Source organism: Python bivittatus, unplaced genomic scaffold, assembly GCF_059951505.1.
Source record: "Python bivittatus isolate LINGU-HERP-01145 unplaced genomic scaffold, Pbiv_v1 ctg000020_np1212, whole genome shotgun sequence".
Taxonomy (NCBI): Eukaryota; Metazoa; Chordata; class Lepidosauria; order Squamata; family Pythonidae; genus Python; species Python bivittatus.
This window is the reverse complement of record NW_028277030.1, coordinates 77769243-77788553: the sequence shown is the minus strand read 5'-3', so window position 1 is coordinate 77788553 and position 19311 is coordinate 77769243. Positions and strand designations below refer to the sequence as shown.

The 19311-nt window shown below is 37.7% G+C and overlaps 1 protein-coding gene across 1 annotated transcript in view; it reads right to left on the bottom strand.

Moving 5' to 3' along the window:
- The window catches only part of ESR1 (estrogen receptor 1), a 209219-nt gene extending 204331 nt beyond the window's left edge, over positions 1-4888 (bottom strand). The window contains exon 1 of the mRNA XM_088142122.1: positions 4768-4888. The gene's annotated coding sequence lies outside the window, so the exon portion shown is untranslated. The remainder of the gene's footprint in view (positions 1-4767) is intronic.
- Positions 4889-19311: the final 14423 nt, after the last annotated feature.

The window sequence follows — 19311 nt, the reverse complement described above, 5'->3', positions numbered from 1 at the left end:
GTACTGTAGGTATAGGCACATCACAGCATTTGAATATTTTGTCCAAGGCCTTCATGGCTGCTCTACTAAGGGCTGGTCTGCGGTGTATTTCTTGACTGTTTGTTCCTTTACTGTTGATGGTTGATCCTAAAAGGCAGAAGCTCTGCACCACTTCAGTATCTTCATTGTCAATTCTGAGGCCGATTGTTGTACCTGTTGTCAGTAGTTTGATCTTCTTTATATTTAATTTTAGTCCCATTTTTTCACTGTGCTCTTTGATTTTTAATACTAGGACTTGCAGATTCTTTGCATTTTCCACTACAAGGGTAGTGCCATCAGCATAGTGCAGGTTATTGATGTTTCTTCCCCCAATTTTAAAACCACACTCATCTTCTTTCAATCCAGCTTCCCTTAATACATACAGGCTGAATAAGTAAGGGAAGAGTATGCAGCCTTGTCACACTCCTTTGCTAACCTGGAGCCAGTCTGTTTCACCAAGTTCTGTCCGTACCGTGGCTTCCTGATCTGTATATAAGTTTTCTCATGAGGACAATGAGATGTTCTGGGATTCTCATTTTTCTGAGCACTTTCCACAGCTTGGGGTGATCGACACAATCAAAGGCTTTTCTATAATCGATGAAGCACTTACTGACTTCTTTATGGTATTCTTACTTTGAGTAAACATGATGTCGAAACAGGACATATCCAACTTGCTCAAATGATAGCAGTAGATGCTATACTAATGCCATTATGCAAGCCATGTATCAAAGAACATGTTCTAAATCTTCTTTTGAGATGCCAGCCTGAATTCTCAGGGAGCCTTTCTGTGTAATAGACCCATCTGAGATATCTGAGAGGTATTTCCCCTGGCTAGTTCTTAGGATGCCTTAGGATCACACAAATGCAGCAGTTTGAAAGAGCTTTGTGAACCATATGGTCTCCAGCCAGAATTGACCCGCCCAACATGTGCATCATGGCAGAAACTGCTGGTGATCCTTCATTTATTTATTTATTTATCAAATTTGTAATGCTGCCTAACTCTAGGAAATATGTGGGATGGAGATGGAGGTTTTTTCAGTGCAGCACTTCATTATGGAAAAGCCTCACCTTAGAAACCAGGTTGACCACGGTAGTTTTTGTCTTCTAGAAACTTTTGAAATCTGAATTATTTCAGAGGGCCTATAGCGGGTGTTGATATCCACGATTGTTAGATATTATTTTACATTCATGGTTTCATAATTTTATGTGCTATTTAGTCCTACTATTGATATTTTAGTACCAAGTGCTTTCAGTTTTTTGTTGTTGCTCTTAATTACTTCAGAGAATCAGCTTGATTACAACAGGTATACATTTGATAAAATAAATAAGGGATAGAAGACAACCATGGTCAATTCGTATTTGATGTGAACTTACCAATAGATTTTCTACATCAAAGCCTTAGCACTGTTCAAAATTATACAATGCAATTCCTTAAGCAAACGAAAATATTAATCTAACAGGAAAAGATGGGTACGAAATGCATGTTACTATCTAAAGGCTTCAAAGATGAAACCGTCTTTGAGGAAGAAAAAGAAAAACTGGCAGAACTGTCCATCCCTAATAGGAAGTTGCAGGGATGGTGAGCAGAATCCATTTCATTTCATAATCTTCATAATACTCTCTGAGTATGAGGGTATAGAATCCTCGTAAATATTCCAGATGCTTGAAGTACTATCTGGATGCCTAAAACATCAAATCAAATCTGAGTATTAGGTGTCTGGGTTAACAATCAAGTTCATTACAACAGTTTTAAAATGAGACAAATGGCTATTTGTCCATCTCTAGATTCTTAGACCAGTGTTTCTCAACCTTAGCAACTTTAAGATATGTGGACTTCATGGCTGGCTGGGGAATTCTGGGAGTTGAAGTCCACATATCTTAAAGCTGCTAAGGCTGAGAAACCCTGCCTTAGACAGCCTGTAGTTACCCAAGAAGGAAGGCCTGCAGTACAAGTTTGACAGGGCTATTGTATTTCAGACTGACTACAGAAGATTATTAGACATTTTCAGTAGAAATTCATATAGAAAAAAGTTCTGCACAGAGACAGCTAGTGAATCAGGGAAAACGTGCGAAAGCATGTCTGCCCACTTATTTTCTTTATGCCAGGAGGAGAATGCTGGAAGCATGCAAGTGTGAGATCTACCAAAGTTACAATCTCAGAAGAACTTCGTGTAATTCTGCTGAGTGTGTAACTTGCATCTTCAATCACATAGTTCTGCTTTTAGTCACTGAAAAACTGCAAAGCATCTCTAGTTTTATTTCAGAAAGTTAGGATACTGAGGGAACTAAAACTGCATTTTTAAAAAAAAGTGTCTTTGAGTCCATCTTAATCCTGGTGACTGCCTGGCAAGTCCCAGAAGTGCTTTTCCATTGCCTTCTTCCTAGAGCTGAGAGGGGAAAGGCTGCCTTAAAGTCACCTAGTGGCTTCATGCCCATGGCAGGAATAGAACTCACAGTCTCCCAGTTTCTAGTCTGGTGCCTTTAACCACTACACCAGTGGTTCTCAAAGTGTGGTCTGGAAGTCAAATAAATAAATATTTTAACATTTCTCAGTTTTAATTTCAGTACCTATTGACAGATATAACCCACATAAACCAAAGTTCTTTGGGGCCCTCAATCATTTTTAGGAATGTAAAGGGGTCCTGAGACCAGAATGTTTGAGAACCACCACAGAACACTAATCTGGCTCTCAAAAATGGATTACTATATGTAATTTGTACTGATATTCAGTTGATGATGGGGAAGACGCTAGAAAACTATTGGCAACTGGAGTAGACAATGAGCAGCCAAGTTAACAATTAGGCTAAGTCCATACCGTGTGCTAAGTATAACATGATGTGTTTGGTTGTGGCTTGGCGTGTTATGCAATCCCCAACATAGTAGTTTGAAAACCAGAGTTTATAGCTTTAGATCATGTTTAAACCCACCACTTATGACGTTTTCAATACACCATTAAAACAAACTAGCTTAGTGTAACATGCATAATCCGACTAGGTATAATGCTATTTACTAAGAAGGAAAAATATATTCATTTTGAATAACAAACATTACTATGTAGCTCAGAAAAAAAGGCCTTCCCATTGCTCTCCTATATTGCTTAGGGTCTCTGCAAATGAAGCAAATTGATAAATTGATAAATAAATAATTTATCATCAAATAAATAATTATGCTTTAGATGTATTCATCCTCAAGACTCTGTTAAAGACTTTGCCTAGGAGTTCAGTATTTCTATTTCTTCATCTTTTCAAAGCTCTACTGGCCATGCAGAATGAGAAATAGAGAACCATAAGTCTGATCAACCATTGTGGCAGAATTTCTGATCCCTTCAGAGATTGCAGAGCTAAGCCAAGATGTGATAAAACTTACCCTGGACCCATTTAATTACTGCATAGAGAGATGATAAATAGACAGATCATCTCGTCTGATCATTTTTACAAATATAATTGAGAGTATACGATATTTCAACCTCTTACAGAAATAAAGTGAGTTTTAAAGAAACTAAATTGACACAGATTCCATTTGATTCCATGTTTTTTCCTTAAGTTTTAAGAGAAGAGATTTTATCTCATTACTCCCTTAGTCATTTCTTTTTATTTAATGATTTACAATGCACTGTCTACTCAGGAGATGGTGCCACTAAATTCATTGGGCTTGCCACAAAGAAATATCACCCGCTTCCTCCCAAATTTCTGAGAAGATATGCATTCCAACATTTAAATGCTCTGCATACTGCTTAAAAAGTTTTCTACAATGTGATATTATGTAAGCAAATTCATTTCCAATTAACCATTTAGTCTGAATACTTATTCCCTGGAACTATTTGATATTTGGTTGCCAGGCGATTGAGACAACATTGACCCTTTCTCCTGAGGCATTATGTGGTGAGTTTGATTTTGGCTTAGCCATGTTGTGTGGACTCAGCCATTGTGGCTTGTAAACTGAAGTTTATGTTTTCCTGTGATGTATGAACTGGGTCACTGAGCTTCTTCAAGAAAATATGCTTAAAACAAATCATAGATTAATGCGACGTATGACCACCTCCATCAAGCAATCACACACTCACTAGGTTCAAGTCAGTTTGGGAGCTGGCAGATGAAAGAAATGTTGCAATGCTGTGTCTGCCTACGTGTTGTCTCTCAATAAAATTATTTTTTTTAAAAAACAGTTGTCACACGTTGGAGCCTGCTGGTTTACTAGTTTGCTACGTTTTCATTCTATATACCTGCTCAAAAAGTATGTAATACTTACTAGAGTGAAAAGTAACTTAACTGTCTTTGCTGCTTAAAGGCAGCTTTATATGTGCACATGGTCACAAAGTTGCATAATACTTGAACACCAAAGCAGTGGACTTCGTTCTGTATTCATTCATAAATCATGGAAAAGAAAGATTCATGAGGTCCCAATGTATCATTCCACTGAAGGGAGTTCCATAAAAGAGCATGTTACCGGAGTACTAAAACCAAACTGTTATTCCTTGCTGTGGGAAAGGAAGCACTTTTTCCCCCCTACATCTCCAGCGAGTACTATTCCAGAAGTCTCTTTTCCGTAGCAGGAAAAAAAAAACATTCCTGAAATCAATACCACAACTGACAGAAGGGAGGAACAAGCACACCCAGACTGCCTGCAGCCCTTAAGAAAGAGGAACAACTAAAAATTAGACAGACAATTCCTAGGGGTGCCCTCAAGTTTGTTTTTAGAAAATCTACGACGACGACAAACATCCTACTTGGAAGGAAAAGGGTTACCTACTTTGACAGGATCGTCTGAGTTGCAGCCAATCTCCTCATGTGGAAGGAAAAGCAGAAGCCTGAGATATTAAAAGGTCTCTCCCACTGAGTGGTTCCTGCCACACGTGTGCTTGTATTTTCAGCTCTGATGAGATCTGCTTGCTGGCAGCTACCAGGCAGCTGATACAACGGGAAAATGAAGACATGTCATGGCTGAAAAATAAAGTACTAGCACCACCGTATGCTAGAGGCTGGAAAATTGATCACAGTCCAAAAAAAAGCCTGTGCATCCAGTTTTCTCAGTTTCTCTTTTCTATGAAACGTCTTGGGGGGGGGTGTTTTTTAATTTGCAGCTGCAGCTAAGAGAGATAGAAAGCAATGTTGACAGGACTACTAATTTGCCAGGAAAATCCTAAACTGGCCAAGCTGAATTTCCCTTCCCATGGTATAATCCAGGATACTTAAAAATGCATTAACTGGGCAATAGGAAGGAAGCGCACGCTACAAAATGTGAACATTAGACAAATGCCCCAGACTCTAATAGAGCTTTCTATAAGTTGATGTGCCAACACTGTGTCTCCTTTGGAGGAGAAGTCATTTCATAGCCACTTTATTGCTCTCTCCTCACCCTCCCCTCTCTGCCTGCCAAGGGGTACAGCTTTGCCCAAAGTGGCCCTGAAAGAGATTAGCATCCTACTTATTTATAAGCCCTTTCCATCTGTCCCATGATCTGCCCATTTCTGCCTAATTTTTACCCAGTGGTTTTACATTTGCCTTCGATATAAACAGAGGCTCTGGAGCAGAAAATAAACTCACAGGTTGTCTTTCCCATTTAAATGAGAAAGGAAGGGGTGTCTACAACCTGGTTTTAAAATGGAAAACCTGGCTCCTATCTATGAAAGTTCTCTTTAGCATGTCCTTTTAAATTGTTCTCAGTGTTCTACTGCTTTCATGGTTTTCCTACGACCATTTTGTTATTTTGAGATGTGTTGTGCATCATCTTGGTGGTTTTTAGGAAAACTGTCTTCCCAAACCCCATGATTTCTTACACAGCACATAGATGCAATAGTTTGAGGGAGGGCAGTCCTGCTGTGAATAAATTATAGAGCCTAAACTTGTCATTAAAAAGATACACATACAATGTTCCGTCACAATCATCCAAAGTAAGAAGACTCAGAAAGGCTAAGGATTCCCCCCCGCTGGAGAATTGCCTACTATTTAGATGCAATTACAGATGACAAACAGATTCACTTTTATTCCAGATTTCTCAAAAGCAAAGTGATAATCACATTCTACCCATTTCTATTTTAGTTATGTGCACTAAACCAGTAATGGAAAGCAGTAATGAAATCACACAGCACTAGGAATAAGAAATTTCTCCTCATTCAGATATTCAGAGCTGATGGCAACTAAGGGCTTGTTAGAATTCTTCGCTCTTTCCTGTTTTCATTACCTCTAACACCCTTGTACTTCATTTGTACATCTCTTTGAAACTTGACTTAGATATAGATATAAATAGATAGATGATTGAGAGAATTTCTTTCCATTCATATTCAAAGCAATAACCTATAATATGCACTTTGGTTAGTTGCAAACAAAACTGAACATCTCAACATATTTGTTCTTCTAATTTTTCCTTTGCTAATCCACATCTATCATCTCTTGTACATGTTTTCACACACAAATATCATATACATGTCATAATCATGTCACCAAGGCTGGTAAAGATCGCTTACATTTTGTGGGTCAAATCTATTGCTAATCCAAAGATTTTGGTAACTTCTCCATATTCTATCCCTATTCAGGATTTCTCTTGATTTGATCAGCTGCCTGAATCATGACTTTTTTATTTTTAAATGGGTGTTTTTTATCATTTTACCATGTTTTAATTATATTTGTTATATCTATTGGAAACTATTTTGATATTTCTGAATGAAAATAATAGAGATGCTGTAAATAAATAAATGAGCATGTTATAATCCATTCTACCTACTGTATGCCCATACCAAAGCTTTGGACAAGCTACACCGAAGAAATATTGACATAAGTTGAAGTATTTTAGAAACAAGAACAGAACAAGCTTAATTATTGATTAGTATCCTTAAAAAAAAACAACGAAAGCTTTGATTGCATGATAGAAAATTCTACCTGATACAGTAGCTGATTCCAATTCATAACAAGAAATATATTAATGAACTATAACAGATATTGGTGTTCAGTTCAAGGGCTGTAACAGCTCACGATTTCAGTGTGTTGACCTTTGATTGATCACTTAGTTGAATTGCTCATTTAACTGAGTAAGTAGTAAATAATTTATTGAATAAGTCTTCAGACCATTTCAAGTATACTATGGGTATCAACAATACATATGTATTTTAAAATGAAAAATTATTATTAAATCTAAAATCTAATAAATAGCAGACATTAAACCTGAAATCTAAAATCTAAACAATAATAATATTAAAATCTTAGGTTTTCAGGTCAGGTTAAAAACATAATACTTAAGTTAAAACATAATATTTTAATTGGTTTATGAGTAAACCAGATCAATCCCATCTTGTGAATCAATTGGTTGAAAGAGAATTGTAAGCAGTGAGTAAAACTGTTGCAAAACCGTGAATTAATTTCCATGAAAACTTGACACTGAGAAATATTATCCTATACCTGGAAATATCACTTAGCCACTTTACATCTCATTATTACAGCTCTTAGAATTTATTTGTAACTTTTAATTCTGTTTCTAATCAACCAACTTTAAAAATATGGCATCAATTGTTTGCTTAGCGAGAATATATTGATCTGCCATCTATTTTTTCATCCCCAAGTTTGCTTTTATATCAATTAAAGCAGTGTTGTCCAAACTTGGCCACTTTAAGATGAGTGGACTTCAATTCACAGAATTCTGGGGAATTCTGGGAGTTGAAGTCCACTCATCTTAAAGTGGCCAAGTTTGGACAACACTGAATTAAAGAATAAAAACTCCTAAAACTCTTATCCGCTTCCATAAACGGTTCTGCTCTTGCCAAACACACAAATATATTAGCAATAGTGATTGTATAAAATACACCAGAATTTTATATCGGATATCTGTGAGCTGAAAACAACAAATTCATCTATTTTAAATTGTTTCAGACCTGATAGTATTGCAGAAGTTGCTGTGCATGCCTACTTTTTAAATATATTAAACCATATATTCTATAAAGCAGGGTTTCTCAACCTCGGCAGTTTTAAGATGTGTGGACTTGGACTCCTAGCATTCCCCAGCCAGCATAGGAATTCTGGGAGTTGAAGTCCACACATCTTAAAGTTGCTGAGAAACCCTGCTATAGAGTAACTATCATTATAGTTATATAACTGTAGTAATAGAAAATTAAACAGACCCAGATCAAGATGATTGAATACTATCGTTACCCCTCAAAAGAAATAGTCCAACTCTTTTTTTATGGTTAAATAAATAAATGTGGCTGAGAAGAAGGAGGAGGAGGAAAAGGTGTCAATAACCAGATGTACCCCCACATTTGTAATCTATCAATAGCAGAAAGCAAGCTGGATCTGAAACATTTGGGCTAGCTTATCTTTATGCACCTGGAGTCATTCTGGAATGCCATATCTTGGTTTCATGAAGGGCAGGTAGGCAGCAGTTGCCCAAACCAGACAAATTTCTCTTGTACAGCCCCAAAGCGTACTGCCTGTCCAATCTTTCATCAATCCTTAATTTAAACTTATTGTAACATATAAGGAAAATATTCCAACAGAAATAAATATCAAACAAGTGTCAAGAGCAATTTGTGTGTGTGTGTGTGTGTGTCTTTGAGTCTGTCTTGACTCCTGGTGACTGCCTGGCCAAGTCCCTGCAGTTTTCTTGGCAACATTTTTGGGAAGCGATTCGCCCTTGCCTGCTTCCCAGGGCTGAGAGAGAATGACTGGCCCAAGGTCACCCCACTGGCTTTATGCCTAAGTCAGGACTCTAATGCACCATCTCCCAATATCTAGCCTGATGCCTTTAACCACTTCACCAAACTGCCTGTGTGAATTCACAGAATACTTATGATTGTCTCTAATACCAAGGCTACCTGTTGTACAATTCTAAGCTGGGAGTTGACTTCCATTTTCTTACAAAATATACCAAGGCTCATATACATCATGGCTGTAAAGTACAGTCTTTAAATATGCATCTAATTAAAACATTCTCTTTCACTCATTTTACGTGTGCAGTTTCCCCAACAAACTGTTGGAGGAAAATACCTTAGGTGTTAAATATCCAAGTAGCTTTCATTTGTAGCAAAAGGAACAGTAAGTTGGATAAGCATATGAAGGTGCTCAGCAACTTAATTGGTGGAAATAGTTGATATAGAAACAAAGATGAGCCAAACAAGACATTGTTGAAAGGGCCGAGAAACCCTTTCACTCCTAAGAGCAACATAATAATCAGAATCTATTAATCCTATTTAAAAGAACGCAAGACCTCTGTGTCTATAAATTGTGAGATTCAAAACATGAACACAGGAAGTTGTGTTAGATCGGGTCAGTCTCTTTTATTTATCTAGCACAGAAGGAAAACATGTGGCCCTCCAGATGTTCATCACAGAGATGGAAAGGACTTTCTAAGTTATCTAATTCAACTCCCTGCTAAGTGCAGGAATCCATTAAGGCATCTCTGAGAGGTGGCCATCCAGTCCCCATTTGAAAACCTCTGGTGGGGTTCATCACTGTTTTAGGCAGACAGCTCTACTGTTTAACAAGTCTTATTGTCTGGAAATGCCTCCTAATACTCAGCCTGAATCTCCTTTCTTTTAATTTCAATCCACTGGACCTTGCCTGGTTTCAGCAGAGAACAGTTTCACCCTCTCTATTTAATAAATTGTTAAATAATTAATCATTTCTCATAAGGGTTGGTTTCCAGAACTCTTGTCATCCTGATACTTCTCTTTTGACTCCTCTAAAGATTCTACATGTCTCTTTTAAAATGCAGTGCCTAGTACTCCAAATGTGGTCTAACCAGGGAATGTTGCTAATATCTCTTTTTAGCCCTAGCCAATCCGTCTAATGGTGCAGGACATTGGGAACTGCAATCTGAAAACATCTGGAGGGCCACTTGACACTATCTGAATTTAGCTCCTAGTCTAATATTTTCTTTTTTTGGACTTCTAGTGATTCTCCTTGGTCTCCAGCAGGAGTCTTTTCAACTTTTCTAACTAGAGATGCCAAGAATTGAATTCAGGACATTCTGTAAGCAAAACATGTACCTACTCCTGAATGACAATCCCACTTTTTGATTACTTTTAATGAAAAGCTGGATAAGCATGTTATAAACAATCAGTTATTAACTGATTGCTTGATTCATTGATTATGTGCCATCAAGTTAGTTTCAACTCCTAATGACCACTAGACAGACTACCGGTTATAGCCTCCCCAAATTGTGTTTTGTGACATTTATTTTTCTTGTGGACGAATTGCTCCCTTACCAGTTGTGGAATTTGAGGTTTGTTCCAAGCCCTGAATTAAATCCACCAATGGCTTCACTGAGGATGGGATGTTTATGTTGTTTATTACTCATACACTAAAGAACTACATTGGGCACAGATTCAAGCAGCCTGAGAATGTTCAGTTTTTATTGTAAATGAAGGCAAATTTCCTTCCTTTTTTTTTTTTTAATATGCAATGGCAAGTATTAAAGATTGGAGGTCATATCCATGAAAATTTCAAAAGCCAGAAACATGATTAACACCAACAAATTTTTTTCCCTCTTCCTGGATCCAGTTGAGTCAAAGTCAAAATTAAAAATAATTTATATTCAGCAAGCAAAGTTCTCCCTTTTTGGCTGGTGTGGGTCTTCCGGGCTGTGTGGCCGTGTTCTGGAAGTTTTGTTTCCTAACATTTCGCCAGCAGCTGTGACCGGCATCTTCAGAGTGCAGGAGCACAGAGAGAACTGCTCCTGTCTGTGCTCCTGCCCTCTGAAGATGCCAGTCACAGGTGCTGGCAAAACATTAGGAAACAAAACTTCCAGAACACGGCCACACAGCCCAGAAGACCCACACCAGCCATTGTATGCCGGCCGTGAAAGCCTTCAACAATATATTCTCCCTTTTTGTCCTCAAAATGTGATTACCAGTGCACAGAATTTTGCTCACAAGTCTGTCTTTCTCTAATAATGATCTCTTTAGCTTTTAAACCTCTGTCCAGGCCACTAGCTGAAAGCTGACACCAGTTTATTCCTAGCTTAGCTGTGTCCTGTCCCTGACATTTCTTATGCTTATTTCAGTTTTTCTGTTTTTGTAAGCCTGATATAGTCCTCTTCACTATCTTATCATCACAGAAATACTGTTTTTATTTGTGTAGAAATATGTTGTTCTCAGTTCTCAACATTGGATCAATCTCTCAATAGAAAACCTCATTTTATTTTTAAGCCACCCTATGCTATCAATAAATTATTTCTTTCAGTCCTGAACATTTCTCCTCTTCAATCTCCCCATCATTTTCCTCTGTCTAGAATTCAAGGTAATGTTTTCTAGTTGTAGTCAAAACAGATACATGTAAAGGGACTATTAAACTGGATGATCAGCCTGCAATCGAAATGTGCATTTTGTTCCCTGATTACATTTCCATCTCTTCTTTCAGTTCTAGCAATCAAGTTAACTGAACATTTGAGGGCCGTCTATATTATATGATACAAGGCTTCTGTGGGTGAAGAGAGATAAAATTTTAACAAGTTATTACAAAGGGATTTGATTGCCATGATATTTCTGAAATTTGTCTCAGTCAGAATCATTGGCAGTCCTAGACTAGCTACTAGTAATTAACACTCTAGGTCATCCATGCAGTTGACACCTCCACCCTACATACATGCATACATACATATTATTCTTATTAGATTTTTTCCCTCAAAATTTGGCACTTGACTTGATGCCCCAGGTGATTGCTTCGTCACATAAATGAATGACCGATCCCTGCTCACAATTAATCTAGGGCCTCTATTTTGTTCTGGATGGATGGATGGATGGGTGGGTGCAAGAAGCAACAGGCCCAAGATCTATAATTTATACTTGCTAACATCTATGGTTTTCATGCTTTGTTAAGTTCCATACTGGACTAATATTATATCTGAACCCTAACCACAGGTAAAATTGTCATTATGGAGAAGTATCTTCCCCACCATTTGAAATCATGGTTTGTCCTTGATATATTCACTTAAGCTGAAGTCTAGCATGCTATCTGAACCTGGACATGAAAATTAATATGTATGTTATCCTTGATTTGTTAAATTCTCCTTTATGTTACTGCAATGCATTATATGTTCATGCGCCCTTGAAAACAGTCTGGAAGCTTCAAAATAGTAAAAAATACAGCAGTTATGACTGGGATTCCACATTGTAAATATTCCATTTTTAATTAATTTTAATTTTTTATTTAATAATAAATAAATAATGATTAATATTATTCCAATTTATACAGTCTTAAATGGCTCTCATGTTATTTTTAATCTCAAATGAAGGGGTTGGTGTTAATTTATAAAGTCTTCCATGGACGCAAGATCTAAAAAATGCTTCTTTCCAGATGTTTTTACCATACCCTCAGATTATCTTCAGAAGCCCTCCCCAGGTGGCTTCCCATACAAAGATGGAGCAACTGGCTACCTAGGGTTTTCTGTGATAGTGCTCCCTATCCCCCAAGCTACAACTTTGGAATGCCCTCTCTAGTGAGATATAACTGGCAGACAAGGAAAAGCTGGTTTTGAAAAAAGAGTTTACAATTTAATTTTCTGGCCTTCAGAAAAAAGATAGGTCAATGTGGGTAGAAAATGGGACTATACTAAACATAGCATCTCTTCTTTCACCCATGCAGGTATGCAAAGGAGTAAAATGAGGACACAAAGAGGTTACAGGACACTCAGCGCCCTTCTATGTCTTGTGCATGGCTCCACACCTAATCTGACCACTATGGATCCCTCCTGTCCCAAGAAGAGAATATCTTTGTCGACCAGCCACTGTTGGTTTAAGTATGGATACCATGAAATATATATGTAAGCTAGGGAAACCCATTGCAAACTGCCTAGACAAGAGTCTTGAAGGTTCATACATTATGATGTTGCAATTCACTGGTTTCCTAACTCTGCATAATTGATTTGCTTGATGCATATTTAACTTGAGATTATGAAAACTGAAGTTATGGTGTCTGGATTCAATCAGCAATGCTTTTTAGAAAATACCTCTGCTTCAGAGTTTTGTGCCTAATCTAAATCCCATCAGATTGCTCAATATTACCACCTCAGAAACATGAAAAGAATTACAAAATTAATTGAAAATATTTGGGGAAACAATTTGATTGAAAAAACAACTAAAAAAATAAAAGTTGTCAGAATATTATTTACAATGGACATGCCTGCTTGAAGTTATAATTAAATCAAGAAGACACAATGGTAAGCAATGTAGTAGTGACTAGGCTGTCTACAATTAATTTTGAAAGCATGATATTAGTTCCTGTAAATAGTAGAATTCTATTAATATCACATCAAGTGTTCTAGATGTCTCACCGTCCCAACTCATTATCATTATTCCCCTCCCATCTCATTATCTTCACATAACTTGTGAAATATTTATAAATATCTGCCATGCCAGTCACTCCTAGGTGGTTCATAACATTAAAATACTTTAAATACAATATAAAATAGAATAAAATATTATTTTTAGATAAAAGTATAAAATACACATATACACAGCCTGTCAGCTCTGGGTGATAGGAGAGTACTATTATGAGGTATCAAATGCCAAGGCAAATGAAAATGGTGCCAAGATACATCTAAGTTGGCACACTGTTTTCTCTAAGAGCTTGGAATTCCTTGATGTATGTGCCATGGCAAAAAAGAGAGGGTTTATTTAATTTCTTCTCTTGAGAAGTCTATAATGCTGGGAAATGCGGATGAAAAAGAAGATGAGGAATGCAGAAAAATAGATGGACTTGATTTTTGTGGCACTGGGTGCACCCCTGTAAGATTTAGGGCCAGGTTGGGGACAGATCATCCTGGATCTGGTCTATCTATGCGATTGCTAAGAGTCGACACCAACTTGATGGTGCATAATCAATACATTTCATTTCCACAAGGTTGCGAGATAGGAATAAGGGGATAAAGTACCTAGCATCAGAAGAGAGTGTCTGAAACCAATTCTACATCTTTCAGCCAACTACTTTATTCCTATAGTTTATGAAACTGTGCAGAATTCAGTGGAAGGGAAGACAAATGCAAGTACAGTAGAAGCAGCATCCAGAACATTGATATTACATCAGTGGAACAAAACAATGAAACCAATGTACCTACACCAGTGTTTCTCAACTTTGGCAACTTGAAAACATGTGGACTTCAACTACCTGGGGGTGGCTGGTGCCCTGATGACGCTCCCCAAGTCTCATACTCACAAATTACCATAAATTCTTGAAGTATATTTATTATTTATTTAGAACTATTTTTATATTGCATTTTTAATTAATTTTATCTTCTCTGTAAACAGCCCAGAATCGCTTTTTAACAAGACGAGCAGTGACAAATTTGAGATGTGTGTGGGTGTGTATATATATATGTGTGTGTGTGTGTGTGTGTGTGTGTGTATAAGTTGAGTTGCACTGTACACCTGCTCATAAATCCAACTGAAAAAACTTGGCAATACTGTATTGAATATATGGGTTAAAACAAGTTCAGGAATGAATAAAACTAATACCTTTGATAGTATCTACTCTCACCCACCCAACAAGGAGAAAGGATGTTTTTCCAAATGCAAATTGCAGCTTTTGCAAAAAGGCAAGAAGTAGCAGTGATGAAGGTCTACAATTACTTCAACATTTTTGGCACAAAACTCTGTTTTTGTTCTTCTTGGTGTTTGCCTTGCTTATTTTCAGGGTCTGCTTGTTTTGTACTGTTCTCCCCTACTTCTCACAGCAAAGGATGCATGATGCTACAAGTGGGTTTGTTTTTTAACCAGCTTGTCATAGGACCTGATACTGACTTGGGTTAAGAGGGAGTGTAGTGGGAAGAGGGAATGGCTTTGGGGGACAGGAGGAAGAGCTGTTACCAAGGCAATAGTCAGATAAAAAGGGCCTGGGGCCAGGGCAAGAATGTAACATGAGTAAAGTCTCAGACAAGCTCCTCTCCAGTTCACACAAAGCTAAATGGAGGAAAGGGGGAAATGCATTCAGTGCATTAGGATGTGACTGGCCTAAAGTCACCCAGCTAGTTTCCATGCCTAAGGGAGGACTAAAACCTACTACCAGTCTGGCACCATTGCCACACTGGTTCTTGGACAGAAACTCTGGATATTCCACAAAATTCCTCACTTCTTTGCTGATAATTTTCTCCTTTGCTAAGAGGGGGAAGGCATAAGAGGATCATCTATTCTTGACATGATGCTAATGGGGGTGGGGGATAATGTTTGAGTTGAACAACAATGACAAAATACTTGCTAAGAGAAAGGTATGACCACTCTATTCATTTTTTTCTGGCAAAAGAGGAGGACTGCAGCATGATGAACAATCCTCCCCTCTTCCTCTCTTATCCCTGCCAAGAGGGAGAAAAAATGGATCTCATTGTGAGTCACTGCCTTTAAAATTGCAAGTCATACTTTAATGTCAGCAAGTGCTTCATGGTGAGATCTGTTTGTAGTCTCTCTTTGAAAAGTACTTGTCAAGAAACAGAGAAGAATCACATTGCCATTCATGTCATTTCATTTGCCACTTTAAAAGAAGAAGATTTGGAGGAACCTGGAGTGAGATATACAGTACTGTGCAAAGTTTTAGGCAGGTGTGAAAAAATGCTATAAAGTAAGAATGCTTTCAAAAATATATATTGTAATTGTTTATGTTTATCAATTTACAAAATGCAAAGTGATCAAACAGAAGAAAAACCCAAATTAAATCAATATTTGGTGTGACTACCCTTTGGCTTCAAACCACCATCAATTCTTACACTTGCACACTTCATACACTTGCACAAAGTCAGGGATCTTGTAGGATTAGAATCAGGTGTATGATTAACCAATTATACCAAGCAGGTACTAATGATAATCAATTTCATGTGTAGGTTGACGCACAGTCATTATCTGAAACAGAAACAGCTATGTAGGAGGTTTAAAACTGGGTGAAGAACAGCCAAACTCTGCTACTAAGGTGAGGTTGTGGAAGACAGTTTCATGTCACAGGTCATACACCATGGAAAGACTGAGCACAGCAACAAGACACAAGGTAGTTCTACTGCATCAGCAAGGTCTCTCCCAGGCAAAAATTTCAAAGCGGACTGAGGTTTCAAGATGTGCTGTTCAAGCTCTTTTGAAGAAGCACAAAGAAACAGGCAATGCTGAGGACCATAGATGCAGTGGTCTGCCAAGGAAACTTAATGCAGCAGATGAAAGTCACATCATGCTTACTTCCCTTTGACATTGGAAGATGTCCAGCAGTGCCATCAGCACAGAACTGGTGGAAACCAGTGGGACCCAGGTACACCCATCTATTGCCTGGAGAAGTCTGGCCAGAAGTGGTCTTCATGGAAGAATTGTGGCCAAAAAGCCACACCTCTGATGTTGAAACAAGGCTAAGCAACTCAACTATGCACAAAAACATAGGAACCGAGGTGCAGAAAAATGGCAGCAGGTGCTCTGGACTGATGAGTCAAAATGTGAAATATTTGGCTGTAGTGGGAGGCAATTTGTTTGCCAAAGGGTTGGAGAGCGGTACAAGAATGAGTGTCTGCAGGCAACAGTGAAGCATGGTGGAGGTTCCTTGCAGGTTTGGGGCTGCATTTCTGCAAATGGAGTTGGAGATTTGGTCAGGATCAATGGTGTCCTCAGTGCTGAGAAATATAGGCAGATACTTATCCATCATGTCATACCATCAGGGAGGCGTGTGATTGGCCCCAAATTTATTCTGCAGCAGGACAATAACCCCAAACATACAGCCAATTTCATTCAGAACTATCTTCAGTGTAAAGAAGAGCAAGGAGTCCTGGAAGTGATGGTTTGGCCCCCACAGAGCCCTGATCTCAACATCATCGAGTCTGTCTGGGATTACATGAAGAGACGGAAGGATTTGAGGCAGCCTATATCCACAGGAGATCTGCCATTAGTTCTCCAAGATGTTTGGAACAACCTACCTGCCGAGTTCCTTCAAAAACTGTGTGCAAGTGTACCTAGAAGAATTTATGCTGTTTTGAAGGCAAAGAGTGGTCACACCAAATATTGATTTGATTTGGGTTTTTCTTCTGTTCACTCACTTTGCATTTTGTAATTTGATAAACAAACAATTACAATTTATATTTTTGAAAGCATTCTTACTTTACAGCATTTTTTCACACCTGCCTAAAACTTTTGTGCGGTACTGTAAGTAGACCAAGAGTAGGGGAGAATGAAGTAGCATATTCCCTTTGACTATTATTCCTCCATTCAAATGGGCAGCTTATTGTAAATGATTACAACACATATAAAGATAACCACCACGTAAATTAGAGGGAGGAACCATAGCAGCATGTGTGTATATGTGTAGGAATACATAAATAGATGTAGATACATATATCTGTTTCAAGTATCAGGTGATAAGAAAGATCTCCAACTGAAGAACTGGTCAGTCAAGGTAGACAATTCTGCATTTGATAGGCTAATGCTTCTAGAAACAATTTGTTTCAAAAGTTGAGGTACATAAATATATAAAACCAATGAATTGCTGTACAGTACATTCTAATGAATGTCTGTAGGCATGTAAAATAGCATATTTTGTTGCTCTTCAGGAAGCAAACTTAAAGGAACCAAAAGTTGATTAATAATCTGGCAATTAGTTGGGTAGCTATGCACAGCTAACCAAGAAAAGCCATAGTCTAGTTGAAATGCCCTTCTAATCCCTTCTGCAATAATCAAATAATTGGGAAAGATATTCACAGTCCGTATACATAAATAATTGTGAAACAGACAGACTGCTATTCAGAAATATTCTACTGTTTCTTCAGGGAGATGTTAATGTCCATGTGCTTCTTGCCAAGCACGCTGCAGCTATTTAATGCCTTTGGTTAAATATTTGCTGTTCCCAAAGAACTGCTCCTGTAGCAGCCCTTTATTCCCACAAAGCTAGCTTAAAATGAAACAGGCAGACACTCCAGCAACACGCTTTGGTCATTATTACATTTGATTTTAATGTAGCTGAAATTCCATTTGCTTTTACTTGACAAACTGGAAGGAAAGCTTTGGAGCATTAGCAACGCACACACACACATGTATCATATAAATGATACACTGGGATTCAGCATTTGTGTCCTGTTTAACTGGAGGAGTTTCCTTCCAAGATACAACATTCTCACGGCTAATATAATTATTAAATCTTTATTTAAGTACTGTATTCTGTTTTTCAATATCATTTTTAATCCACTTTCCATTAAATTAATTCCATATCAGTTTTTTTTTTCAAAATCAAAAGTATGTCCAAATCACGTCATGTTCTGACTCCATTTGGGTGTTCAAGAGCTGACCTTTATCAGATTGGCAAAGACTTGGTGGGTCATTCTGTTAAAGATAAATACTTACCTTCTGCTGCCCTAAGGGCTGGGGGAGGAGCAAATAAGCCTGTATTACTTACCACCATTAAGAGAAGTGATCACCATCATTCAAAATGGCTTATTCTCTATTTTTATTTTTTTCAAACATAGAGTATAAAGAGCTTGGAACTACTAGAACAGTATAATTCTGGCACAACAATAATGTCAGTCTGATCACCATTACGTGTATTCTCTTAACTTCCACTTAAGACAGAGGCATTAAAATACAACCTCATCATTTTAATTGGGAACAGCCGCTCCTGATACAGTGTTCAAAACTTTCTTGGGTGTTTGTGCTTTAAATTTCCAGTACCAAAGTGTCTGTTTATCTAATGAAAGAAACAAGACAACAGCTGATTTTTACATTTTGAAAAATTAGGTCTACCAAAAATCCAGACCTCTATGAGATGATGGCACAGAGATACAGAAAACTCTGACTCTTTGCTGTCACCTTGTGGACCAGATCTGGATGCCCTATCAAAAGTAAAGCCAACCATTTCTTGGCTTTCTCCTTTCAACACATTGATACAACGTGAAACCAATGCAGTGCTCAGCAATTTGCATATCTGCTATACACCTCCCACATTCTAATAGAGTTTAATTAAATACAGTCTTGTGGATTGAACAGTATTTTCCTCTTTTTAGTTTCTTCTCTCTCTTCTCTTCCATTCCTCATGTTACTTAATTCAACCTCCACCATCTCAAAAGCTAGCATGCAATTTTCTTGCATGGCTCTAGCAGAGTACTTCCTCTCTCCCATTTTAGAGGAGGGATAAATAATCACAGAAGCTCCTTATACTATCAGTCCTTCTGATCCTTTTCCCTCCTCTCTTTATTCATCTCTTCTCTCTTTTTTATTAACTTTTCTTTCAAGACTTATAAACTGCTCTCTTTTCACTGGTTCTTTTCTGAAGTCTTGGAATTATACTGATTTAGACCTTTTGTTAGAAAAGCTTTACTTCTGATCCTTCTGTTGCTCTAACTTCATCTCAGTATCTCTTTTTCCTT